The sequence below is a fragment of the Sapajus apella genome, unplaced genomic scaffold, assembly GCF_009761245.1.
Source record: "Sapajus apella isolate SASKATOON/1434 unplaced genomic scaffold, GSC_monkey_1.0 scaffold7, whole genome shotgun sequence".
In the NCBI taxonomy this organism is placed as follows: domain Eukaryota; kingdom Metazoa; phylum Chordata; class Mammalia; order Primates; family Cebidae; genus Sapajus; species Sapajus apella.
The window spans coordinates 10,552,373-10,580,010 of NW_022436947.1; the positions used below are offsets into that span (position 1 = coordinate 10,552,373).

Consider the following 27,638-nt stretch of genomic DNA (forward strand, 5'->3'; position numbering starts at 1 on the left):
TTGAAAATGGCCATACTGCCCAAAGTAATTTATAGATTCAATGCTATCCCCATCAAGCTACCAATGACCTTCTTCACAGAACTGGAAAAAACCACTTTAAACTTCATATGGAACCAAAAGAGAGCCCGTATAGCCAAGTCAACTCTAAGCAAAAGGAACAAAGCTTGAGGCATCACACTACCAGACTTCAAACTATACTACAAGGCTACAGTAATCAAAACAGCATGGTACTGGTACCAAAACAGAGATATAGACCAATGGAACAGAATAGAGGCCTCGGAGGCAACTCCACACATTTACAACCATCTGATCTTTGACAAACCTGACAAAAACAAGCAATGGGGAAAGGATTCCATGTTTAATAAATGGTGTTGGGAAAATTGGCTAGCCAAGCGCAGAAAGGAGAAACTGGACATCTTCCTGATACCTTATGCTAAAATTAACTCCAGATGGATTAAAGACTTAAACATAAGACCTAACACCATAAAAACCTTAGAAGAAAATCTAGGCAAAACCATTCAGGACATAGGCATATGCAAGGACTTCATGACTAAAACACCAAAATCATTGGCAACAAAAGCTAAAATAGACAAATGGGACCTAATTAAACTCCACAGCTTCTGCACAGCAAAATAAACAATCATTAGAGTGAATGGGCAACCAACAGAACGGGAAAAAATTTTTACAATCTACCCATCTGACAAAGGACTTACATCCAGAATCTACAAAGAACTAAAACAGATTTACAAGAAAAAACAAACAAACCCATTCAAAAGTGGGCAAAGGATATGAACACTTTTCAAAATAAGACATATATGAGGCCAACAAACATGAAAAAATGCTCATCATCACTGGTCATTAGAAAATTGCAAATCAAAACTACATTGAGATACCATCTCACTCAGAATGGCGAGCATTAAAAAAATCTGGAGACAGATGCTGGAGAGGATATGGAGAAATAGGAACACTTTTACACTGTTGGTGGGAGTGTAAATTAGTTCAACCATTGTGGAAGACAGTGTGGCAATTCCTCAAGGACCAGAAATAGAAATTCCATTTGACCTAGCCATCCCATTACTGAGTATATATCCAAAGGATTATAAATCTTTCTATTATAAGGACACATGCACACGAATGTTCACTGCAGTACTGTTTACAATAGCAAAGACTTGGAACCAACCCAAATGTCCATCGATGATAGACTGGACAGGGAAAATGTGGCACATCTATACCATGGAATACTCTGCAGCCATCAAAAACAATGAGATCGTGTCCTTTGCAGGGACATGGATGAATCTGGAAACCATCATTCTCAGCAAACTGACACAAGAACAGAAAATCAAACACCACATGTTCTCACTCTTAGGCAGGTGTTGAATAATGAGAGCACATGGACACTGGGAGGGGAGCATCACACACACTGAGGTCTGTGGCGGGGGGACTGGGGGGGACTGTGAGGGGTAGGGAGTTGGGGAGGGATAACATGGGGAGAAATGCCAGACATAGGTAATATAGGAGGGAGCAAACCCCATTGCCATGTATGTACCTATACAACAATCCGGCATGTTCTTTACATGTATCCCAGAACCTAAAATGCAATTAAAAAAAAAAATATATATATATATATATATATGTAGCACTGAGGACACAGTTATCAATTAGATAGAGGTTTGGGAGCTGGGTGCAGGAGAGCTGGGCTGAGGTTGAAGTGCAATGACATTGACTAGTAAGCTAAAGGCAGGAAGGAGAGCAAATGCAGAGGGGATGCTGCGTAGGGTATGAAGCTCACAGTGACTGTGGTATATCCAGCGCAAATGAATGACAGCTCTGCAGATCTGGAGAGAGGCCTGGGCTGAATGCATAGGTTCAGGAGTCCAGGCCAAGCAGTAGCTCAGTCCTCATAATGAATAAGATATCTTGGGGGAGACAAACAGTGAGAAGGACCAAGCACAGATTACTGAAAAAAAGTCTGAGACAGCTGTCAGTGGAGACGCACCCTGGGAATAGACTGGAAAAAAGCAAAGATGGGGCGTGAGAGTGGGACAGTGGGATGTTTGCAAGGAAAGAGACATGAGACCCTCCCAGAGAAAATGATCAATAGCTCTCTCTGGGGTCGGACCAGGGATAAGATAAGGCTTAGTAATTAGAAGACCTGATGAACACAGTTTCTAGATAATTAGAAATCAGCCAGCCACGCACGGTGGCTCATACCTGTAATCCCAGCACTTAGGGAGGCTGAGGTGGGTGGATCACCTGAGGTCAGGAGTTTAAGACCAGCCTGGCCAACATGGTGAAACCCTGTCTCTACTAAAAACACAAAAATTAGCCAGGATTTGTGGCGGGTGCCTGTAATCCCAGCTACTTGGGAGGCTGAGGCAGGAGAATCGCTCAAACCTGGAAAGCAGAGATTGCAGTGAGCTTAGATCATGTCATTGCACTCCAGCCTGGGCAACAAGAGCAAAACTTTGTCTCAAAAACAAAAAAGAAGTCAGCCTGGGCTGGACGCAGTGGCTCATGCCTATAATCCCAGCTGTTTGGAAGGCTGAGATGGGGGATCACTTGAGCCCAGGAGTTTGAGACCAGACTGGTCAACAGTGAGATTCCATTTATAAAAAAAATTAAAAATATAAAAGAAGTCAGCCTGGAGTATCTTGAGTGAAGACGCCTCTTTGAAAGTGGCCAGGAGGGAAGCAGGTAAGGCTGGAAAGAAGGTGGAATTGGGCAAGGAGTAGGAATTATTTTATGGAATGGGAGTCCTGCGTACAAGTGGCCATCTAGCTTCTGCTCAAAATCTCCAGTGAGCCTATTACCCCACAAGACAATTGCTTGGGATTTTGTATAGCAACATATCCGATTCCATTCAACATATATTTGTTGAGTGCCTGCGATGTCTAAAGCATCGGGCTGGGTACTTCAGCGCCTAAAAATATATGCAAGGCACAGTCATGCTCTGCTTTTTCATTTATTGGCCCAAAGCTGCCTCCTTCCAACCATAGCTCTGTCCTCTGGAGCCACACACAGTCCAAGAAGACGTTTTTCCATACAGCAGCCCTCCAGCTAACTGAGAATGGTTTTCAGTCACCTCTGGGGCTTTCCCAAGCATTTCATCTCTGTAAAATAATCCAGCTGTTACATATGGATACATGAATGTATATATGTGTGTCTTTTGTTACCAGCTGGCTGCTCTCCTCTGAACAACCATAGCCTCGTCTGTCAAAGTCCCTTTTAAAATGCGGCACTGAGAATTAATCACAATTCTCTCCATCTGGTATAAGCAGTTAGAAACCTGTAGGCACATTCTCTCCCTTTTCCAAGACACAGTCCTTCTGTGAATGCCACCTGAGATTGTCTGAGTATTCTGACAGCCACTCTGCTGACTCATGGTGCTTTGTGATCAACTCAAATCTTGAGATCTTTTGCACTTGAAATGCTGATAAACCAGGTCTCCCAAACTGACTTTTAAAAGCCAATTGAAGGTTTTTACACTTTTCCCCACTATTATATATTTTTACATCATGAGCCAGTAGTAAAAAGTGGAAAGGTTTAGGAGTCAGGCAGATCTGGGTTCGAATTCTGGTTTTGTTATGTGGCCCAGTGACCTTGAACATGTCATGTGATCTCTCTGAGTCTCAACCTGCTTATCAGTGAAAATAGGGCTAATCCTACCTACTCTGCAAAGTGGTCCTGAGTCTGAAACCAGGGTAGTATCATACCTGATGCAAGTTCTCCATAAATGTTGTTTTTCTTGCCTTCCTTTTCCTTAATTCTCTCAACTTTGAATTCTTGGCAGAAGTATGCCTTTTGAGTCATTGTTAAATATTAATAAATCTTTCTTTTCATAAAAAAATTGAGCCTAACAGGAGCCAATAACCAAAAGAAGACACATTAGTACAATAGTTAAGCATATGGGTTCTGAAACCAGACTTTCTGTGACCGAATCTGAGCTTTCCTAGTTATTAGCTATCTGGTGATTACAAGCGAGTTCATAAACCATCCTGAGCCTTGGTTTGCTATCTGTAAAATGTGGATAACAGTACCTATTTCTCTAGCTGCTAGGGAAGATTAAGATAATGAATGAAAAGCATTTTTGCATAGAACCTTGCCCATAAGTACTTGGTAAGTGGTGTTATTATTACCTCTTAGAAACCTCTAGGTAAACAATGTCCTATTAATCTGCACTTTTTAATTTGAGAGTCTTGCTTTATCACCCAGGCTGGATGTGTAGCCTTAAGCTCCTGGACTCAAGTGATACTCGCTCCTCAGCCTTCCGAGTAGCTGGCGTTATAGGCGTATACCACCAGGCCCAGCTGATTTTTTTTTTTTTTTTTTTTGTAAGTAGAGACGATGTCTTACTATATTGTCCAGGCTGGTCTCAAACTCTGGAACTCAAGATCCTCCTACCTTGGCTTCCCAAAGTCCTGGGATTACAAGTGTGAGCCACCTCACCCAACCTTGTTTTTTGAGACAGGGTCTCCCTCTGCTGTCCAGGCTGGAGTGGAATGGCATGATTATAGCATCACTGCAGCTTCAACTTCCTGGACTCAAGCAATCCTCCCACCTCAGCCTCCCAAGTAGCTGGGAGGCTACTTGCATGCCACTATACGCAGCTAATTTTTGTATTTTTTTTTTTTTTTTTTGAGACGGAGTTTTGCTCTTGTTACCCAGGCTGGAGTGCAATGGCGCGATCTCGGCTCACCACAACCTCCGCCTCCTGGGTTCAGGCAATTCTCCTGCCTCAGCCTCCTGAGCAGCTGGGATTACAGGCACGCGCCACCATGCCCAGCTAATTTTTTGTATTTTTAGTAGAGATGGGGTTTCACCATGTTGACCAGGATGGTCTCGATCTCTTGACCTCATGATCCACCCGCCTAATTTTTGTATTTTTTGTAGCGACAGGTCTTACTATGTTGTCCAGTCCTAAGACGCCTGGACTCAAGCAATCCACCTCAGCCTATCCCAAAGTGCTGGGATTATAGGTAGGAGCCACCTCATCCGATCCACATTTATGTGTGTAATTATGTCATCTACTAATAATACATTAGTAATAAATATAATAAAACATTTCATCCACTAATAACACTGAATAATACTGTTCCACGTCCATTATACTGTTCACCAGTATCTCTTGAAAACCTCTGTCCAATGAGAGGTATGACAAACATATCTCTCATCTTCTTATCCATTAATATTATCATAAAAAAACTAAACCAGCTAGAGGGTCTTGGGCAAATCACTTGATGTTTATGACCTCAAGCTCCACTTCTGTAAAGGGGGGTAATGCTAGTAATATCTACCTTTGAGGTCTGGCATGAGGATTACATGATTTAAAGCACATGAAAGATAAGGAAATGAGAATGGTTTGGAGGGATTTAACCTAAGTGAACCCAGGTTGGCTCTCATTGATACCAACTTTCTTTTCCTAACCAAACTAACCTTATCAAGCTATAGATTCTGGAATCCACCATTTTTCCCTTTTTTTTTTTTTTTTTGAGACAGAGTTTCACTCTTGTTGCCCAAGCTAGAGTGCAATGGTAAATCTTGGCTCACCACAACCTCTGCCAAGCAATTCTCGTTCAAGCAATTCTCCTGCCTCAGCCTCCTGAGTAGCTGGGATTACAGGCGCCAGCCACCACACCTGGCTAATTTTTGTATTTTCAGGAGAGACAGGGTTTCGTTCGCCATGCTGGCCGAGCTGACCTCAAACTCTGACCTCAGGTGATCCACCCACCTCAGCCTCCCAAAGTCCTGGGATTACAGGTGTGAGCTACTACGCCCAGCCCATTTTCTTTTTTAAAAATTGGCATGGTTGCCTAACCCTAGGCATATGGTATTTCATCTATCCTCAGCAATTCCTCATAGCATGTCTATAATCATACCTGGAAGCTCCTTTTGTATCCCTAGATATAGTTTATGTGGATCAGAAGTTTTGAAGCTTATTTAAATTTGAATCTCATTTAAATTTAAATTTTGTCTAATTTAAATATATCCTTCCATCATTTATCTTGGGCTCCCATTTCATCTTAAATTTCTTCTTTATCCAGGCTATAAGAACATGCATGTCTATGAAGTGGACTTAGACTACAGAAATCACACACATAAAATAAAATCAATTATAAATCCACTACCACAATATTGCCACTAGTAATATTTTTCTGTGTTCGGTCTTTCTTTTTTCTGAGAAAATATATTTAAAAATAAATGACCTGGCTGGGCATGGTGGCTCACACCTGTAATCTCAGCACTTTGGGAGGCCAAGGCAGGATGATACCCAGAGGTCAGGAGCTTGAGACCAGTCTGGACAACATAGCAAGACCCTGGCTCTACAAACATTTTTAAAAATTTGCAGGGTATGGTGGCTCGTGCTTGTAGTCCCAGCTAATTCAGAGACTGAGGCAGAAGGATCACCTGAGCCCAGGAGGTCAAGGCTGCAGTGAGCTGCAATCAGGCCACTGCACTCCAGCCTGGGTGACAGAGAGAGACCCTGTCTTTAAATAAATAAATAATAAATGGCCAACCTTTTCTGATGTCATGATATCTTCCATAACCTGATTTTTATTGGATGCATAGATTTTTATCACGGGAATAAACAAAATTTATGCGATAATTCTTTTTGGGCACTTGTTATCTCTAAGTATTCAATATTATAAAGAATGCTACACTAAATATTCTTCTACATTAAATTTTCTTAGCATCTCTAATTATTTTCTTAAGATGAAATCTTAAAAATGAAATTACTATGTTATATAAGTGGTTTGTGTATGTTAAGGTTTTTAACACACAATACCAAATTGCTCTCAGGAGGCTTATGCGAATTTATATTCCCAATACAGCATGAGAGTGCTTATTTCCCTGAATATCCATGTAAGAGATTATTTTAAAGTTCTTGCAATTTGCTAGGCACAAAGGCATCTGTGTTTTACTTTGATTTGCATTTTCATTAATTAATAATGAAACTGGACCTTTTTCATTTTCATTGATCAATCGAATTCCTTTCCTTTCTTTTCTTTTCTTTCTTTTTTTTTTTTTTTTTTGTCTTTTGTTGTTCTTTACCTATTCTTTTGAGGTGTTGTCTTTTTCTTATAAGCATGTGAGTTTTTTGTATGTTAAAGACACTATCGTTTGTGATATACCTAAAGTTCTGGAATCTCCAGCTTAGGCAACAAAGCAAGATCCTGTCTCCACCAAAAAAGAAGGTGCAGTGGCACACACCTGTGGTCCTAACTACTTGGGAGGCTGAGGGGGAAGGATCACTTGAGCCCAGGAGTTCGAGACCAGGCTGGGCAACATAGGGAGACCCCATCTCTTAAAAAATAATATTAGCAAGGCATGGTGGCACACACCTGTGGTCCCAGCTACCCAGAAGGATTGCTTGAGCCCAGGAATTCAAGGTTACAGTGAGCTTTGATGGTGCCACTGCATTCCAGCCTAGGCAACAGAGCAAGACCCTATTTTAAAAAAAAGTTCTGGAATTTCTCATATATCTTTTCGTTGTGTTTGTGCTGCTGTTTTATCTACATAAACTGAAAGGTCTAAGCAATGAAATATATCAATTCATTCCTTCTTTCTTTCTCCTTTCTTTCTTTCCTTCTTTTTCTTTCTTTCTTTCATCCTTTTTAGAGACAAAATCTTGCTATGTTGCCCAGGCTCAATTCAAACTCCTGTACTCAAGTGATTCTCCTGTTTCAGCCTCTCAAGTAGAATGTTTTTCTTTTATAAACCATAAACCATTGTTTTTTGCTCACAAAGTCCTTTACCACTCCAAGGTCAGAAAATGCTTACACCACTTTCATCTTTCAGCACATATCACCCCTATTATATGGGTCACTTTTCACATTTAATTCTTGGCCACATATTTTTCTATTTTTTCTGAATCAGAGGCAATGCTTTGGTCCCTTCTCTTTATATTCAAGCTGCATATAGACCACTTGGGCACATCACAGTTTTTAGGGGCCTGTTCATATATGGTTGGAACAATTTCCTTCACAGCCAACTGATCTATAGGTTCTCTAAATTCCTTCTTCAACATGAGTTCCACAGACCTAGTAAAAACAGACCACAGTTCCAACTCTCCCCTGGATTTGTTCTGGTAATGTTTCTGGCTACTGGCTCCCTTGTTCCCTGGTTACTTACTTGGACCATTCTTTGTCCTTTTTTAAACCAAACAAAAACAAAAACATAAATACTCAGCGTCTTGCTTATCCCATTTCACAATGTCTTTTCCTGATCTGTGATACCAAACCCACATCCTGGTCTAAACACCTTCTCAGAGGAGCCCTCCATGGGATTAATCGAAGCCACATGGTTGGACCTGGAGCACCAGGGCTTTAAGTCATTCATCTAATTGATTCAGAAGAGGCAGGACACAGTGGTAGATACACGCTATGCTCCAGGCACAGTTCAAAATGCCCTGCCCAGGGCAAGCCATTCCCACCTGGCCGCATGTTAGATACTGTTCTAAGTATCCACTGCAGCTCCTTTATTCCTTCTTGCATCGCTGCCTGACCTTTTCTTTCTTTCTTTTTTTTTTTTGAGACAGAGTCTCGCTCTGTCACCAGGTGCTAGGCTGGAGTACAGTGGCACGATCTCGGCTCACTGCAACCTCCGCCTCCCGGGTTCAGGCAATTCTTCTGCCTCAGCCTCCCGTGTAGCTGGGATTACAGGCATGCGCCACCATGCCCAGCTAATTTTTTTTTGTATTTTTAGTAGAGATGGGGTTTCACCATGTTGGCCAGGATGGTCTCGATCTCTTGACCTCGTGATCCACCCACCTTGGCCTCCTGAAGTGCTGGGATTACAGGCGTGAGCCACCGTGCCCAGCCCGACCTTTTCAACACATAACCCCTGTCTCCATTCCATCCTCTGTGACATACCTCTTCAGTAACTTGGCTTTTGTGGGCCGGCAAGGGCACTCTCTACCCCTTCTCAGAAGGTTTTGGTCAGTTTTCCCATCTTGTCCCGTCTCTGGTATTTGCTGCCCTCCTGTTTTTCAGTCGTACTCACCCACTCTCCTCTGTGTGCTCCATGAGATAATATGCCTCTGCATATGGCCTCCAAACTCCTTTCTGACTCTTTCCCACCTTTTAGTGGTCACTGGTTGCACTGCCACTTCTAACACCCAAGGTAGACCCCTCATCTGCAGAGTGCGATTTATACCAGCTGAACTAAGTAGAAACAATTCATTTTTCTTCTATTCTAAGATCAACATACAGGCCCGGTGTGGTGGCTCACTCCTGTAATCTCAACGCTTTGCGAGGCCGAGGCAGGAGGATCACCTGAGGCCAGGAGTCTGAGACCAGCCTGGCCAACAGGGTGAAGCCCCACCTCTACTAAAAATACAAAATTTAGCCAAGCATGGTAGCATGTGCCTGTAATCCCAGCTACTCAGGAGGCTAAGGCAGAATCACTTGAACCTGGGAGGCAGAGGTTGCGGTGAGCCGAGAGCATCCCACTGCACTCCAGCCTGGGCGACAAGAGCGAAACTCCATCTTGGAAAAAAAAAAAAAAAAAAAAGATCAACATATGGTAGGATGCACCACCATTTAATGGCTGTTTTGAGAGCCCCCCCAAAAAACACCACCATGTTAAACTCACCTATTGAAGATACATTCTCATTTTATAAATATTAAAAACATGGGGGGAAAATCTGTTCGTTAGAATTGAAGACATGCCATAGTTGAATGACTGTTTTTCACTTAACTACTCACATTTGACAGTCTGCCCCATTCAATGGTACTATCCTTATTTATTATTATTCTTTACTATAAACATAAGCAAAAAAACAAACAGTTCATAATTTATTGTCTTCAATGCTTTTCCCAGTCCCCAGCTGTCCCTGGTCATCAGCCCTTCGGGCATTATTCTCATGGCTCTCACGAGTCTGAGCCCTCCTTTTTGAAGAAAGCCTTGTTATAAACCCCTCTCCTGCCTTTTGTACATGACCTTTAAAAATATGAGCTTAACTGAACACTTCCAGAACAACCACATTGATCTTTTTAATCTTTTTTTTTTTCTGGGTTTTTTTATTTTTGCAGAGGCAGAGTCTCACTTTGTTGCCTAGGCTGGCCTCGAACTCCTGACCCGAGGAATCTTCCTGCCTGGGCTTCTCAAAGTGTTGGGATTACAGGTGTGAGCCACAGTGCCTACCCTGATCTTTTTTAGTTGGTCGTCTTTTCTTCATTTTTTTTTTTTTTTTTTTGAGAGGGAGAGTTTCTCTTGTTTTCCAGGCGGGGGTGGAGAAGAGCGATCTCGGCGCACCGCAACCTCCGCCTCCTGGGTTCAGGCAATTCTCCTGCCTCAGCCTCCTGAGTAGCTGGGATTACAGGCATGCGCCACCATGCCCAGCTGATTTTTTATATTTTTAGTAGAGACGGGGTTTCACCATATTGAACAGGATGGTCTCGATCTCTTGACCTCGTGATCCACCCGCTTCGGCCTCCCAAAGTGCTGGGATTACTCCACTGATTTTGTAAAAATGTGCACTCCAATCATATTACTCCTCTTGCCCTTTATTTCATAGTTGCTGGCCAGAGGGAGTCTTGTGTCCATATTTTCTCTTAACTTGCTCCTCTTCTTCATGTCAGTCACTTTCACTTTGCTAGCACATTTTTCTTAGTTGGTTAGAATTAAACACAGAATAGTACCTCTTCAATAAGCAATTAGTTTAAATTTAAGTCACGCCAATTTTATTTGACGATCACTTTTCAGCAGAATAAGACTGTCAGTAGATGTCAGATAAGGTGAAGTTTTCCGTTACCCCTATATCGTGCCCCTGTGCCAATAATTTTGTCATTTGTATTGGGAAATCATTATTGATGTTGCCGTAACAGAATCACAAGGCATGTTAGGACTAGCTGACTGCATACGACCAGTGGAGAGAGGGTACGAGCTAAGACCAGGGTTGGGGGGGGCTCCCTAGGGCACAGGCTGTGAATACGGAAACTAGCCTGGATTAGGGCAGCTGGCCTGTGCAAAACCTTGTGTCTCATAATCACATAAAGTTCAGGAAGCTGTTAATACCAAGCAGTTTAGCCTTACCCCAGCAGTGGGTTATCTATAAAAGGGAAGGCACATGTGTCCTACAGTTTGATGAGATCACAGCAGGGGTAGGGACAGCAGAATCCAGCCCTCTGCAGAAGAGGACTGGTCAGAGCTAAGCTAAAGAAGATATCAGGATCATGGTATAGTAGGCTGGGGTTCAAGACAGGGCCCCACATGCAAAGGGAGACTGAGATACAAGGCAGGAGGAACAGAGACTGGGGTGTTGAGGGCAAGGTGGAAGCCCAAATTTGGCAGAAGGGTGGGGAGGCATAACAGGAGGGAGCTACAGATGTCTAAGGCCCCATGGCTGACCTGACTGGAAGGAAACACGATGGTGGGGCTGACACTAATGGTTACTTTCTCCAGTCTGAGACAGCTTTTAAGTACTGGGAAGGCTGCGGCTCCTTAGACAACCCAGCAGCTAGTTGCTAGGGAAGACAAAGGCAAGACAACTGGCCAGGTGCCTTATTGTGTGCCCCTGTGACAATGTCACTTCTGCTTTTATTTTCAGCCAAATGTTCTCGGCCAGGTGTTCAGCCCCCAGGTTTGCGGGTTTCTATATGTGTCTGTGACTTCTTGACTTGCAAGGTTACTCTGCTTTGCCTTTGGTTGTGTGCTTCTTTTGAATAAGTTACCTACCTTCACATTGCTGTAATACTACAGCACAGCTACCATTTACTCATTGTCTAGCATTTCCCAGGTACTACACCTGCTGATTTACATACATGATCTTATTTAATACTCACAACCTCCTTGAGAGGTAGGTGTTATTATCCCCATTTCAAAAAGAGGAAACTGAAGCTTATGTGGTGTGTGTAATCACCCCAAGATCATGCAGCTGGGATGCAAAAGAGCTCAGATTTAAACTTAGTTTTGTCTGACTGCCTAGCGTTGCTTTAAAAGACTGAATTTATACATTGATACTGTGATATGTCCGAACAATTCTCATGGAATTTTTCAGTCACTAGATCTTTAATCTGTCAATCTACCTACCTACCTATCAATTTTCTATCCTCTTTTATCTTAAACTCCATAATACCCAGAACTGTACTATGTAAGAAATAGATTTTTTTTTGTTTTTGAGAGAGACTCTCGCTCTGTCACCCAGGCTGGGGTGCAGTGGCGCAATCTTGGCTCACTGCAATCTCCGCCTCCCGGGTTCAAACGATTCTCTTGCCTCAGCCTCCTGAGTAGCTGGGACTACAGGCATGTGCCACCACACCTGGCTAATTTTTGTATTTTTAGTAGAGATGGGGTTTCACCACATTGGCCAGGCTGGTCTTGAACTCCTGACCTTGTGATCCACCCACCTCGGCCTCTCAAAGTGCTGGGATTACAGGCTGAGCCAATGTGCCTGGTCAGAAGTACATGTTTATTATGTACTTATTGAATGAATTAATCAAGTTTTAAAATGTGATTAGTACTATTGTGTCTTCTCTCGGATGGGGTATTTATAAACTCAAGTAGTAAGCATTCTTCAGTTTACTCTATAAACATATACATTCATACACAGGTACATGACAAGAAGGAGAAAGAGCGAATTGTTCAACGAATACTGAACCAAGAGGACACACTTTATTGCCAAATAAGTCAGATGTAGGCAAATGTGTTTATATGTGCAAGTAACTTTGAGAAGTTAGAATTTTAAAAAAGGGGTTTATATGAAACAAATTATTTTCTTCAGAAGTTCCAATCTGAAAATCTTTCTCATGATATGCTCTTCACATTGATCTAAAACAGACATTGCCAAACTACTACCCACAGGATAAATGCAGCATACATCCTGTCTTTGTTTGGCCTGTGAGCTAAGAATGGTTTGCACATTTTTCTTTATTATTTTTATTATTATTAATTTTTTTGACACAGAGGCTTACTTTGTTGCCCAGGCTGGAGTGCAGTGGTACAATGATAGCTCACTGCAACCTTGAACTCTTGGGTTCAAGCGATGCTCTTGCCTCTGCCTTCTGAGTAGCTGGGACTACAGGCACAGGCCACCACACCCAGCTATTTAAATTTTTATTTTGTAGAGGCAAGGTCTTGCTGTTTCCCAGGCTGTCACATTTTTAAATGATTGGAAAAAATGAAAAGAAGAATGCTATTTTATGACACATAAAAATTATTTGAAATTCAAATTCATTTTATTGGAACACGGCCATCATTCATTTAAATTTTGTCTATGGCTGCTTTGCACTACAATGGCAGAACTGAGTAGCTGGGACAGAGACTGTAGGGCCAGGAAGGCCTAAATTATTTCCCTTCTGGCCCTTTATAGAAAAAGTTTGTTGGTCTTTGGCATAACTAAATGATACAGGATGGCATAGCATTTTAAATACTGTTGAAACTACAACTATTATTGTATTTCCTAAAATTTCTAATTCAAGGACACTCTCTTTTATTATGTAGAAGATCTCCACATCCTCAGAGCAGAGTCAAACATGTCCTACTTTGACATTCTGTACAGTGGCCCTGAGAGCAGCAGCACTTTAATGCAGAAACAATAACAGACTAAGAAGCTGGTGGTTTCTCTAAGAAGTTAGACGTCTCTTCCTCCCAGGAGTCACCTTTCTCCCTCATGGGAAACTGGGGTTCGGCCGCCTTAGGAGTGGTTTCAGGGTATTACAGAACTGTGGCACAGAAATGGATGCCCCAGGTTCCATCAACTCATTCAGGGTGATGTGGTGGAGTCATAGATGAGAAAAAGGAAATTGCTCTTTTTGTCATCACCCAGGACCTCAATAAAGATAAAAATGACTCAGATTGATCAGACCCAGGTGAATATTACTTCTCAAAATGTTTTCTGAAGGCACTTACATGACAACAACATGGTTCTGTGGGAGCCACATCAATGTGTTAGCTCAAGAGTAAAACATAGGGGGCAGAAGGAACCTCCTTAGATCTTAGTTTCCTAAGATCAAGCTGGGTCTGCAGTAAACATCAAGGGAATCTGTTTTACTCATTTATTTTTTGAGACCCAAGCATAAATTCTACCGTCTTTCCGCATGTCTGTCTTTCTCATCATGCATCTTTCTCTTTTTCTTCAATCTAACAAAAGTTTACTGATCATTTATTATGTGTGGGTCACAGGGTGAACCCTAGGGGAACAAAAAAAATAAAATAATCCTAACTGTCAAGGAGCTTAGGGCTTACATGAGAAACAAATTAAAATAATCTTCCTTGACCTTTTGGCAGTGTTTAACAAAGAGCTGATTCTCCTTAACATTCTTCTTTCTGTTTCTTCGGCCCCATAGTCTCCTGGTTTCTGATTCTCAGTCTCCATGGGCAGCTGTTTCTTTTCTTTTCAGTCTTAAATGATCAAAGTTGAGACCTGGACCCAATTTTCTTTGAGTCTTTCTATTTACCCTCCCTAGGCAATCTTCTTTCAAGTTTATAAATCTAGTTCCAGTAGCTCTTATGAGCTTCACACCCATATCTACAAGTCTGCAGGGGACATCTGCACTTAGAACTTTTGATCTTCTCCTGTGTTATGGTCTGTTCTTGCATTGCTATGAAGAAGTACCTGAGGCTGGGTCATTTTTAAAGAAAAGGAGTTTAATTGCCTCTTGGTTCTGCAGGCTGTGTAAACCTGGTGCCACATCTGCTTTGGTGAGAGTCTGAGGAAGCTGATATGACTTGGCTCTGTGTCCCCACCCAAATCTCACATTGAATTGTAATTCCCAAGGTTGGGGGAGGCACCTGGTGGAAGGTGACTGGATCAGGGAGGTGGATTTTCCGCTTGCTGTTCTTGTGATAGCGAGTTTTTGTGAGATCTGGTAGTTTAAAAGTGTGTAACGCTTGCCCCTTCACTCTCTCTTTTTGTGCCAGCCATGTGAAGATGTGTTTGCTTCTCCTTTGCCTCCCTCCATTATTGTAAGTTTCCTGAGATCCCTCCAGCCATGCTTCCTATACAGCCCCACAGAACCATGAGCCGATTAAATCTCTTTTCTCTATAAGTTATGCAGTCTCAGGTATGTCTTTAGAGCAGTGCAAGAACAGACTAATACAGAAAATCGATACCAGCAGTGGGGAATTGCTATAAAGAGATACAAAAATGTGGAAACAACTTTAGAACTGGGTAATGGGCAGAGGTTGGAACACTTTGGAGGGCTTAGAAGAAGACAGGAAGATGAAGGAAATTTTGGAACTTCCTAGAGACTTGTTGAATCATTGTGACCAAAATGCTGACAGTGATATAGACAGTGAAGTCCAGGTTGAGTGGTCTCAGATGGAGATGAAGAACTTATTGGGAACTAAAGGTCACTCTTGCTATGCTTTAGGAAAGACACTGGTGGCATTATGCCACTGCTCTCGAGATCTATGAAACTTTGAACTTCAGAGACATGAGGTAGGGTATTTGGCAGAAAAAATTTCTAAGCAGCAAAGCATTCAAGATGCAGCCTGGCTGCTTCTAAAAGCCTACATTCATTTGCATAAACAAAAAAATGACTTTAAACTCGAATTTATATTTAAAAAGGAAGTAAACCATAAAAGTTTAGAAAATTCGTAGCCTGGCCATGCAGTAGAAAAGAAAATCCCATTTTCTGGGAAGGAATTTAAGGCTGCAGAAATTTGTGTAAGTAAAGAAGAGCTGAATGTTAATAGCTAAGACAAGGTGGAAAGCATTGCAGCTGCTCCAGCTCCAGCCATGGCTAAAAGGGGCCAAGGTGCAGCTCTGGCCATTGCTTCAGAGGGTACAAGCCCCAAGCCTTGGTGGCTTCCATGTGGTGTTGGGCCTGTGTGTGCATAGAAGGCAAGAGTTGAAGATTTGGAGTCTCTGCCTAGATTTCAGAGGATGCATGGAAATGTCTGGATATCCAGGCAGAAGTTTGTTGCAGAAACAGAGCCCTCATTGAGAACTTCTACTAGTGTAGCATGGAGCCCCTGCACAAAGTCCCCACTAAGGCACTGACTCATGGACCTGTGAGAAAAGGGCCATTGTCCTCCAGACCCCAAAATGGTAGATACACCGACAGCTTGCACTGTGCACCTGGAAAACCACAGTCATTCAACATCAGCCCATGAAAGCAGCTATAGGGGCTATATGCTGCAAAGCCACAGCAGTGGAGCTGCCCAAGGCCTTGGGAGCCCACCCTTTGCATCAGTGTGGCCTGGATGTGAGACATGGAGTCAAAAAAGATTATTTTGGAGCTTTAAGATTTAATGACTGCCCTCTGGGGTTTTGGACTTGCATGGGGCCTGTAGCCCCTTTGTTTTGGCCAATTTCTCCCTTTTGGAATGGGAACATTTACCCAATGCTTGTACCCGCATTATATCTTGGAAGTAACTAATTTGGTTTTGATTTTGCAGGCTCATAGGCAGAAGAAACTTGCATTGTCTTAGATAAGACACTGGACTTGGACTTTTGAGTTAATGCTAGAATGACTTAAGACTTTGAGAGACTGTTGGGAAGGCATGATTGTGTTTTGAAATGCGAGAAGGAAATGACATTTGGGAGGCGCTTGGGTGGAATGATAAGGCTTGGCTCTTGTCCGTACCCAAAACTCATGTTGAATTGTAATTCCCAATGTCAGGAGAGGGAGCTCATGGGAGGTGATTAGATCATGGGGAAAGATGTCCCTCTTGCTCTTCTCGTGATAGTGAGTTCTCATGAGGTCTGTTTGTTTAAAAGCATGCAGCACTTCCCCCTTCACTCTCTTTCTTCTGTGCTGGCCACGTGAAGATGTGTTTGCTATGGCTTCACCTTCCATCATGATTGTGAGTTTCCTGAGATCTCCCCTGCCATACTTCTTATATAGCCCACAGAACCATGAGCCAATCAAATTTGTTTTCTTTATAAGTTACCCAGTCTCAGGTATGTCTTTAGAGCAGTGCGAGAATGTGATATTACAGAAGTTTTAATCATGGCAGAAGGGAAGGGGAGCCAGCAAGTCACATGGTGTGAGCAGGAGCAAGAGAGAAAGGCCAGAGGTCCCAGACTCTTTAAAACAACCAGGTCTCTCATAAACTAATTGAGCAAGAACTCATTCATCAACAGGATGGCACTAAGCTCTTCATGAGGGATCTGCCCCATAATCCAATACCTCCCGCCAGGCCCCACCTTCAACATTGGGGATTATACTTCAACATGAGATTTAAATGGGACCAATACCCAAACTGTATCACCCTGCAATTCTGTTTCTGTCCTAGGATTTTCCATCTCAGTCAGGCTCTTGACACCTCTGTTCATGTACCTGATCTTGGGAGAAAACTCAAGCCAACCATGACAGCATCTCCCTCTCCATAACCCACTATTTCCAATCAATCATCAAGTTCTTTAAAATAACTCTTGGCTCTCACCATCTCTCTCCCTGTGTGTTTCACTGCCTTAATCTGGGCATCCAGGATCTCTCACAGGAACCACTGATGTACTTCCCAACTGATCTCTCCACATCTGTTCATTCTCTGCTCTATTTTATCTTCTCACAGTTTTTCAGACCAAAAAATGTAAACCATCTTTTAAGCAATGCTAGAAAAATACATGTTGTTCTTCATTGTATTTTTTTTTACTTAGTAATGTATCGTGATCTTTTCACATAAGCATGCCTAGAATTGTCTCACACTTTTGACAGCTACCTATCTTTCACTTGCTTAATTCGATCATAGTTTATTTAACCACTTCTCTAGTGATGGCTGTTTTCAGTCTTTAATCACTACTGTGAATCATGCTTCAGTGTAGGTCCTAGAAGAGTCATTCTTCAATATGTGTGTGAGTATATCTATTGGATACATATATAAAAGTAGAATTGCCAGCCTAAAGGTTTTGTACATTTAAAAAGTTGAAAAATGTTGCCAGATTGTCCACCATAGAAGTGATACCAACTTTCACTCCCATTGACAGTATAAGAAAGTGCCTGCTTCCCAGCCTGGCCAGCCGAGGATGTTATTAAACTTTTTTTATTTTTGTCAACTCGACAGTAAAAAATAGATCTCACTGCAGTTATGATGTGCATGCCTTTTATTATTACCTATTTTAAGATCCATTTGTATTTCTTTGACTACAATCTGTTTGTCATACCCTTTGCCCAATTTCCTAGAGTTTTAAGTGTTTTTTTTAATGGATTTATAGGAATACTTTGATTTCTTCTTAGTCTAATTTCTAGGTTCTATCAGATATCCTGGTATCTTTTCAAAGTCATGATTTAGGCAATTTTTTAATTCTAATAATAAGTAATCATCAAGGGCTAACCCTATTACAAGGAAGTCCATATATAAAATGTGTAAATTCCAGGGTCACACAGCTAGCAACTCTTCTACTTCTGAAATCATCGCCACTAGCCATTTCAATTACGCCAAGACTCTGATTCTTGATGCCTCTGATTTCTAATAAACAGTTGCTCTTCTCCTTTTCCTAATACAAACATCCAATGGATATTTTTTAAGTGCCTGATATATGCCAGTAATCTTCACTGGGTTTATTTACATTTTAGAGTAGTTCTCAACCATATGCGATAAAAACTAATAGTAATAAAGTTCCACTACTATGGAAAAAAATACATAGGATGGTTGGAAATGTGGACAGAGAAGGACACTTCAGGTGGAGTGGTCAGGGAGGGCTTCTTGGAGGAGATGACATATAAGCAAAGATCAGAATGACCAAAAGAGTATTCCAGGAAATGGAAATATATGTGGTAAATCCCATAATACAAGAGTAAATTCAATGCATTTGATGAAGATAAATAAAGCTAGTGCCATTTCAGTAGTGGGGAATGGTGGGAGATGAGGTTGAAGACATGGTTGGGGTGCCATACAGGGTTTCATAGGCCCTGGATGGAGGAGGAATCTGGACTTTATCACAAGTGCCATCAGCAGACATGGAGAGATTCTAAGATGAGAAGTCACGTGATCTGATTTATGTCTTAAGACTTATGATTTATGAAACTCTAGCTGTGCTGTGGAGAATGAGGACAAGAGCGGAAGCAGGAAAACCACTTAGAAAGCTATTACGGGGCACAGAAGAGGGGTGATGGTGGTTGTATTAGGGTGGTAGCGGTGGAGACAGAAAGAGACATTTTGGAAATGTTTTGGAGGTAGAGTTGACCTGAATTCTGAGGATTGTGAAAACTCAGGAGAAGAGAAGAATCAAGAATATCTACATGCTTTTTGTCTTGGGCAATTGGTGGATGGTAATACCATTTAATTTGAAGGCTGAGCGAATAAACAGTTCTATTAGTGTAGTATTCCCTTCTTTCCTTGCGCAGCCTTAAGCTTGCAGACCGTGAACTGAACTACTCTCTTTTGCAATTTCAGCTCACTTTTATTTTCCATCCCTACTTCCCCTTTAGTCCCTCTTATCTAAAAGAATTTCCTCTATCTGCATCCTCTACTCTCATCCTGTCTTCAACTCACTGCAATTTGGTTACTATCCCCATTTTACCAAATACCCCAATGACCTCCTTGTTACCAATCCAGAGACTTTTTAGTCCCCTCTTTCTTTCTTTCTTTCTCTTTTATCTTTTTCCTTTCTCTTTCCTTCCTTCCTTCCTTTCTTTCTTTTTTTCCTTCCTTCCTTCCTTTCTTTCTTTTCCTCTCTCCTTCCTTCTTTCTTTCTTTCTTTCTTTCTTCTCTCTCTCTCTCGTTCTTTCTTTTTTTTGACACAGTTTCACTCTGCTGCCCAGGCTAGGGTGCAACAGCGTCATCTTGGCTCAGTGCCACCTCCACCCAGGTTCAAGTAACTCTCCTGCCTTAGCCTCTTGAATAGCTGGGATTACAGGCATCAGTCACCAAACCTAGCTAATTTTTTGTATCTTTAGTAGAGACAGGGTTTCACCATGTTACCCAGGCTGGTCTCAAACTCCTGACCTCGTGATCTGCCTGCCTCAGCCTCCCAAAGTGCTGGGATCACATGGGATTATAGGCATGAGCCACCACGTCTGGCCCTTCTTTTTTTTTTTTTTCTTGAGACAGAGTCTTGCTCTGTCGTCCGAGCTAGGGTGCATTTGCACGGTTTCAGCCCACCACAACCTCTGCCTCCTGGGTTTAAGTGATTGTTGTGCCTCAGCCTCCTGAGTATCTGGGACTACAGGTGCGCGCACCACCACACGTGGCTAATTTTAATATTTTTAGTAGAGATAGGGTTTCGCCATGTTGGTCTCGAACTCCTACCCTCGAGTGATCTGCCCACCACAGCTTCTCAAAGTGCTGGGATTACAGGCATGAACCACTGCATCCGGCCACTTTTTCTTGACCTCTCTCTGGCATTTAATACTGCTGATGTTTCCTCCCATGTCTCCTCTGAAACTACTTGTCCTGTTCCTTCTACCACTTGGGATATGTTTCCCCTGTATGTTTTCTTTCCTCACTTTTAACATATGGGTGTTTTCATAAGGTTCCAAAGTAGATCCTCTTCTTTTCTTTCTCTATCCCTTCTCTCAGGGATTTCATCTACATCCATGAACTACCCCTTATTCTGACGACTCTAGCATAGATCTCTCTCTCCTGAGTTCTAGACTTCCCTGTTCAATTATATAGTAGATAGCTTCACTTTGATATCCCATGGACACTTCAACTCAACATGTTGAAAAGTAAACTAATTACCTTCACTCCACAACCTGCTTTTCCTCCTGAGGTCCCTATCTTGGACCTCAGGCTATATCTGCAGGATATGATAGGAGGAGAGTTTAGGAAAATGGGAGGATACCACTGATGAAGGATACCATCAATAATCAAATTCTGTTGGTTCTATGTCCTTCATATCTCTTGAAGCCTTTCAATCCCTCCACTCTCCATTTCCATTCTTGCTACCTTAGTGTAGACATCCATCCTTATTTCTTTCTTATAATGTGACATGGTTTGGCTCTGTGTCCCATATCAAACTGTAATCCCATGTCTGAGGGAGGGACCTGGTGGGAGGTGACTGGATCATGGGGGCAGTTCCCCACATGCTGTTCTCATGATAGTGAGGGAGTTCTCATGAGATCCGATGGTTTTAAAAGTGGCAGCCTCCCCTGCACGCTCTCTCTCTCCTGCCTCGTTGTGAAGGTGCCTGCTTCCCCTTCACCTTCCACCATGACTGTAAGTTTCCCCAGGCCAGACTGCAGTGGCATGATCCCTGCTCATTGCAACCCCTGCTTCTCCAGTTCAAGTGATCCTCCTGAGGCGCTAGGACTACAGGTGTAGGCCACCAGGCCTGGCTAATTTTTTTTTTTTTTTTTTTTTTTTTTTTTTTTTTTGTAGAGACCGGGTTTCACCATGTTGCCCAGGCTGGTCTCAAACTCTTAAGCTCACGCAATCTGCCCACCTCAACCTCCCAAAGTGCTGGGATTACAGTAGTGAGCCACTGCACCCAGCCGAAAGATCTTCTAAAATCAACATCTGATCATTTTACTATGCCCTTTAAAATTCATCAGTTGTTCTCCATTGGCCTTAGAATAAGTTCAAACTTCTTAAGAAGACATACTCGAGCATGCTAACCTTCCTGGATTTCTCCTCAGGACTTCTGCCATTCGTTTATACAAGGTATTTATTTAGAACCTACTTGCCAGGCACTGTTCTTCACCCTCAATTCTCTGGGCACAGCTTTTTCCCTAAGATCTTCACACACAGCACTTTCTTTGCCTGGAATATCTTTCCCTACAACCTGCCCATTTGTCTGGCTGACTTCTACATACCCTTCAGAACTCATCTCAAGATTCAGCTTGTGTGGTTAGAGATTCTATGTGTGGACACGTTAGGTACCCTTCTTATGAGCTCCCCTGTTGATATCATCTCATGCTTGTGTGATCAACTGTATATATTCACCTTTGTTCTCATGATAGTATAGTGTCCTTCAGAGCAGAAACTGTGTCTTATTCATCTTTGTATTCCCAGCACCCAGCACAGTACCTGACACACAGCAAGCACTCAATAATGAATAAAGTGGCAGAGTTGGGTTTCAAACTCAGGTCTTTTCTCTCTGGCACAAATCTCACATTTCTTCATGCTACTTCTCAATACCGTGAATCTGAATAATTCTAAGAGCTGAGCTAGGTCTATTTTTGCCCAGCACTAATCAAAACACAGGTATATAGATTATTATTAGTTCCATGAGGATTCAGTTGATTATTTTTTTGTACAGCCCCCCCTCCATCATTCCACCACTTGGATCATCAGAGTACTTAGGATTACCTATATCTAAAATGATGGAACGGCTAGGCATGGTTGAGTGCACCTGTAGCCTTGGCTACTCAGGAGGCTGAAGTGGGAGGATCCCTTGAATCCAGGAGTTGGAGGCCAGCCTGGGTAATACGCTGAGATGCTGTCGTTATAAATAAGTAAGTAGACTGAAAGAACTTTCTCTACACTTTTATATCCTTTTGTAACTCTTATCCTGTTGCTTCCACAACACCATTGAGGCAGGGAGAGAGTAAGTACTTGGGGAGCAAGGTAGATTTCATTTTTCTGGCAACTGACACTAAAAATGGATGCATCAATAGAAAGTCATCTCCCATCGTTTCCCTCAAGGTTTCTATGGATAGACATTAAAGGTTAGGTGCTAAAAGTTAACATTGCAAAATCCAGCTAAAATTGAAATTTTTAGGTAGTGAGTTCAATTTCACCACAGAAGTTTGTAAATGGGAGGACCTTTAGAGATCCTTTAGTCCAGACTTTCATTTAAGCTTCCACGAGGAAACTGACATAAGACCTATAATGGCTCACTCAAGGTCATCCAATCTATTGGTGCCATTATACATCTTTTTCAAAGGGTTTTATTTTCCATCTAAACAAATTATCTGCATCAGAATTCACCTATTTACATAGTGCTTATCATTATGATGTTGCCTTTGCAATGTCCTTATTATTAAGAGGAAGGAACTGAAAACAAACAAAACAAAACAAGGTTGTCTTGGCCAGGGACATAGGGAAATTGGTAAAAGAGACAATTAGTACACAAAGTGATGGAGTTTCCTATTTGTAGTGTAGCCTTGTAATCACACTCTGTTCTCTGAATGCCACAATGCTAACCCAAGCTTACTTGTCCTTCCTGGGCCTGGATTCCATTCAATGCTATGTCTTATTTAGTCTAAATGATTTCCCCAGCTTCAATGCGGTGTTTCTTCCCACCCCCTGCCCCACCCTGGCTTCATTTTAGGCGTATACATAAACCTACTCTTTACTCGAGTTTGTCTTAGTTCTAGTGCTGAGGAATGAAGATTCTGGGTAAAAGAAATCGAGATGATTTTTTTTTCTAGGCTTTACATTTCAAGGATGGCTTCTCAGATGGCAACTGGCAGGTCTACTCCTCAAATGATGACGTTTTCCACGGGAATTAGAATTTAATTGGGATAATTTGTTTTCAACGGTAAGCAAAGATTTCTTTCCAAGAGGATCAGTTTGATAATGTTTTACCAGCTAGAGCTATGAGACCAAATATAAACCAGTTCTGAGAAACAGGAAGTGAACTGACTGGTCTAGTCTGAGTGTCCCTGGCGGTGACGCAAATACAGAAATCAAATTAGGAAAACAAGATATGTGGGTGTAAGGCAATCGATAATAACCCAGGATGCTACAACATAAGCAAGAACGCCTTTAACCCGATGCCGTTCATTTTAATAACACCCTGAGCAGTTTGATTTCCACGGAAGGCTCTGGTGATTAGAGAGCAGCAGGAGCTTGGGTTCCCTAGCAACAGCATGTGCTTTTGAGACAGTCATTAGCCTTTCAGTTAATCCCATCAACCCCTTACTCCTAAATGTATGACTGACATTAAAATAAAATGATGTTTTACAAAGTGCTTTGAAATTTCCAGGAGTGCAATGGAAGGGAATAATCATAATTAAAAAGTTGTCTGGAGAACTCCACTCGGGTGAAGGAAGGAATGTTCCTATGTGCCCAGCCTGCCCGTACATTTCCCTGCTCTTAGTTGTAGGTTTCTGAATCCCCTGTGGGCAAAGGGCAAGGGAGGTGAAATTGTTCAGAGTTTCAGGCAGTCTCCTCACCCAACGTCAGTAGTATTGCAATGCCTCTTGGAATCACGGCTCTGACAATGGGGAGAGGAACGGGGTAGGCAGTTTGTGCGGCGAGGAGGCTGGCTGCAGGTAGGCTAGGAGGGAATGTCACAAATAGTTTTCTTTCCCCTTTCAGCCGAAGGAGATACTCTGGTCAAAGGAAATTGGGGAAAGAGGGCGGTGAGGGGAATGAAGTTGTTCTTCCTATTGATTGTTTTATTGCACCAGAGGCTGTCTGTCCAAGGCCACTGGCCAAGAGCATTATTTTCGTGGCTAAAGTGAGGTTGGGCAGGTTTCCCATCCCTTTCACTAGTTTTAAACAAGACAACCCAGAAAGCGCAGCAAGGCTCTGGGAATACGATGTGGGTTGTCTTTTCCTACTCAGCTGCACCTTAAAGCGCCAGGCGGATAGGCTGATGCTTCTCAAACCCTGAATCATTGCCTCCAGCTCTGCCCTGGGTTCAGGATGCTCCACTCCACCCTCTGTGTAGCTTGGGTCAACTTCGGGGCGTCATTCGAATAGCAATTATTGCGGCGTTTGGCTGGACATCCTTATTACGGCCTGGGTCCCTCTCAGCTGGACACTGGGCTCCTTCAGTTTGGCTGGGGTGACTTCTAGTACTTCCCGCCGCCCCAGCTTACCCCCCTGCGCGCTCCCTTCCCAAGGCGACCACCTGCACCGCCCCACTTACCATCTGCCCCGCGGGGAGGGCTCCCCCGGGCTAGCGGAGCCCTCCCTGCTCCCGGGCGGCTCAGGAGGAGCTCCGTGTTTGCCTCCAGCCCTTCGTTACCGGAGGATCAGGTTCCTCCCCTCCTCCCCCTCCAGCTCCGGCCGCCGCCGCCGCCGCCTCCTTCTTGCATGACACAGCAGAACCGCAGCTGCTGCAGCAATTCCAAGCCATCCGCCCAGGAAGCACCGCAACAGGGACTCGGGAGGGGCGGAGGGGGCGAGGCAGGGGCCACGGCCCCGGGGGATCCTCGGCCCCACTGTGCACCACACACTCCTTTCCCTGCCCAGGGGCACGCGATCAAAATGAGGCTCAAGCTGACCAGGCCGAGCCGGAGGAACGCTGGGGCTTGGCAGCAGAAGGGTTGGGACCAGAGAGAAGGGTGTGGAGGAGACCCCAGTGAGGGCCAGGACATTTCAGATAAAGAGAGGTAAGAAGAGGCCCAGAAGTGAAGGGCCAGACTGTGAAGGTGATTAGAGGTCAAGGAGAGGTAAGGAGGTAGAGTTTCGGGGAAGAGAGACTCGAGCTGGGAAGGGGGTGGGGGTGAGGGTGGGGGTAGCTGCAAGGGAAGGAGGGCTGAGGAGGGGGTACAGCCTTTGGGGAGGCCTGAGCTGAGCCCTCAGGCAGAAAAGGGGCTGAGTTGGGAGGTAAGGGGTGTAGGAGGAAAGGGATCAAAGAATTAAGCATGCGATAGGAAGGTACAACTTAGGATAAATATTACAGAATTAAATGGGTTGGAGTGGAACTCATTCATCATGGCTGATGAGGTAAACTGATGAGGTGGAAAGAGATAGAGTCAGGGCCAGGCCAAAAGAGAAGAACATCTTCCATCCCACTATTCAGTTTCCTGCGAAGTTTTTTCTTGATTCTGCCAATCCAGTTTCCCTTATAAAATGGAAAGGCATGAACTAAAAAATCCAGAAATAGCGATCTGGCTTAGATTTACAGAATAAAATCTCCATGTCTGTAAAAACTTTAAGACAGAAATTTGGGATTTATGGTAGAAACTTTTAAAGGGACTGTGAGTCAGTAATACCCACAGCACTCAACATTGTGAGTTTCCGCACATCCCTGGACTTGAGTCAGTCTTCCCAAGTGTTTGTTAATGCTAGAAATGATGACAAAATTCGTGGTTCAAAAATATTAAAGTGCACACGCTTTTTGCTTTCTCTACATATACACAGATACATATAGGTATACTTTCTAGCGTCTAGCAAGTATGGTATGGCCGAGGGATAATTATGTTGTTCTGATTATTTTATTTCCCATCAGACACCCCAGAATTTTACAGTCGACTGCCTTCTTGTCACCATTTGAAAGAATGTGGTCAGAAAAGTAATGCAAAAACTGCCACTTTGGTTTTGTCTGTACCTTCCAGGTCATATCTCCGTACCTCACTTCCTGACACAAACAAGTTTTCACTGTTGTCAGCAACAAAGCCCTAATATAGCTGCGGAAGAGAAAAACTGCATTGCATTTTGCCTCCTGCAAGCATCGTCAACAGTTACTGGAGGAATGTAATTCCAGAAAGCTTGAAAGCCGTGGTGATGGTAATTATGTATCAAATGCCTGGTTCTATTTCTGTTATTATTGTTTTGTCATTTCTGTTCTCCCAGCGATCTGACTGAACTCGCAGAGGGGCAAATCCGGTTTTTCTTTTTTGACTTTTGTCAAACTGAATCAGGCCTGATAGAAAAACTCATTGCTCTCCGGGGAAACAAAGTAGGAGCCACGAAATGTCATTTTAACAGAGCGTGGGTTTGCTGACTGTAGGAAAGGATTTGAGGACGCTCCTTCTGTTCGGCTTCCTATGTCATGAGCACAGGCTCCACGCACGCACAGACACCACGGCTCCCGGATGCTGTGGCTCCGCGATCTGGGCTCCTGCAGCGCCAGAAGCCCCTCCGGGATGCTGCGAGGGGCTCCCGGTGGGTGGAGGTACGGACGCCGCTGCGTCCGCCGCCGCCGCCAGTCCTGCTGCTGTTGTTGCTGCTGCAGTCACGTGGGAGCCCCTTTAAGTTTCCATAGAGAGGCCTCTCCGGTGTCACATGATGGACATGATATAATGAAACAACATTGTGGAGAGGAAAGCATTAGGGGAGCCCACGGCTACAAAAACAAGTGAGTGAGAAGAGGTGGGAGGAAGAGAAACTACGCCACCTCCCCTGCAGCCGAGCGCACGCAACAGCCTGGCGTGACAAGTGGGCGATGCCGGGGGAGGGGGCAGGGAGCCGGGGTCCTCGACCCTGGCCGGGGACCTCACCGCCCACCGCCCACCGCGCGAACAACTTTTAGCCCGCAGCCCCGGTCGGCGCGGCACCTGTCTGCGGAGTCTCCACCGCTCCTCCAGATCATCCCAGGGAAATTCTCGAAGAATACGCTCTACAAATCTACGTGCGCATCGTTTTCCCCTCGCATCGCCCCCGGGAGGAAGGAACCAGGCAAAGAGCTAAGCAGCGTGCCTTTAGCCCTGGGGTAAGTTCGCCGGGTGGGGAAGCCGGTCCCGCAGGACTTTGGGATGGGAATTTTGCTCTCCTTTGCGATCTCTGGGCGTGAAGAAGGCGTCCTCTCCGCTCCCGGCGGGGCGGATCGGCCGGCTAGTCAATTTCCCTTTCACACGCCCAGTGCGCCCACCCTCGCTCAGCCCGGGGCTCCCTCGCCGCCCCCCACAGAAGGGGTCTGCGGTTCCCGGCCAGGACGTTCGGAAGGCGAGCGAGGGAAGGTAGGGCTGTCGCGGGAAGCCGGCTTGTGGGAGCGATTTCGCCATGTTTGTGTTGCTACGAGCACTTTTTCCCCTTTGCTGTGGCTTGATGCCACATGGCTCCTCCGGAGCTGCTGCCGGGCTGAGAGAGTGTTTTTTTTTTTCAATGTCCGCATTCCAGCTAATGTTGCGCAGATAAAATTCAAACTTGAGGTAAACAGAAGAAGAGGAGGAGGAGGAGGAGAGGAGGGG

General features: G+C 43.7%; 1 protein-coding gene and 1 long non-coding RNA gene across 6 annotated transcripts in view; one reads left to right on the forward strand and one right to left on the reverse strand.

The window, feature by feature from the left end:
* Window positions 1-24,758, reverse strand: part of MKLN1 (muskelin 1) — a 414,229-nt gene extending 389,471 nt beyond the window's left edge. For 3 of the 4 annotated variants that reach the window (XM_032275651.1, XM_032275655.1, XM_032275654.1), the window contains exon 1: window positions 24,650-24,758. The gene's annotated coding sequence lies outside the window, so the exon portion shown is untranslated. The remainder of the gene's footprint in view (window positions 1-24,649) is intronic. The other variant, XM_032275652.1, reaches the window with a different exon arrangement.
* A 111-nt stretch (window positions 24,759-24,869) lies between these two features.
* Window positions 24,870-27,638, forward strand: part of LOC116549938 — a 200,493-nt gene continuing 197,724 nt past the window's right edge. For both annotated transcript variants that reach the window (XR_004268163.1, XR_004268162.1), the window contains exons 1-2: window positions 24,870-25,115; window positions 26,064-27,160. This is a non-coding gene — a long non-coding RNA (uncharacterized LOC116549938). The remainder of the gene's footprint in view (window positions 25,116-26,063; window positions 27,161-27,638) is intronic.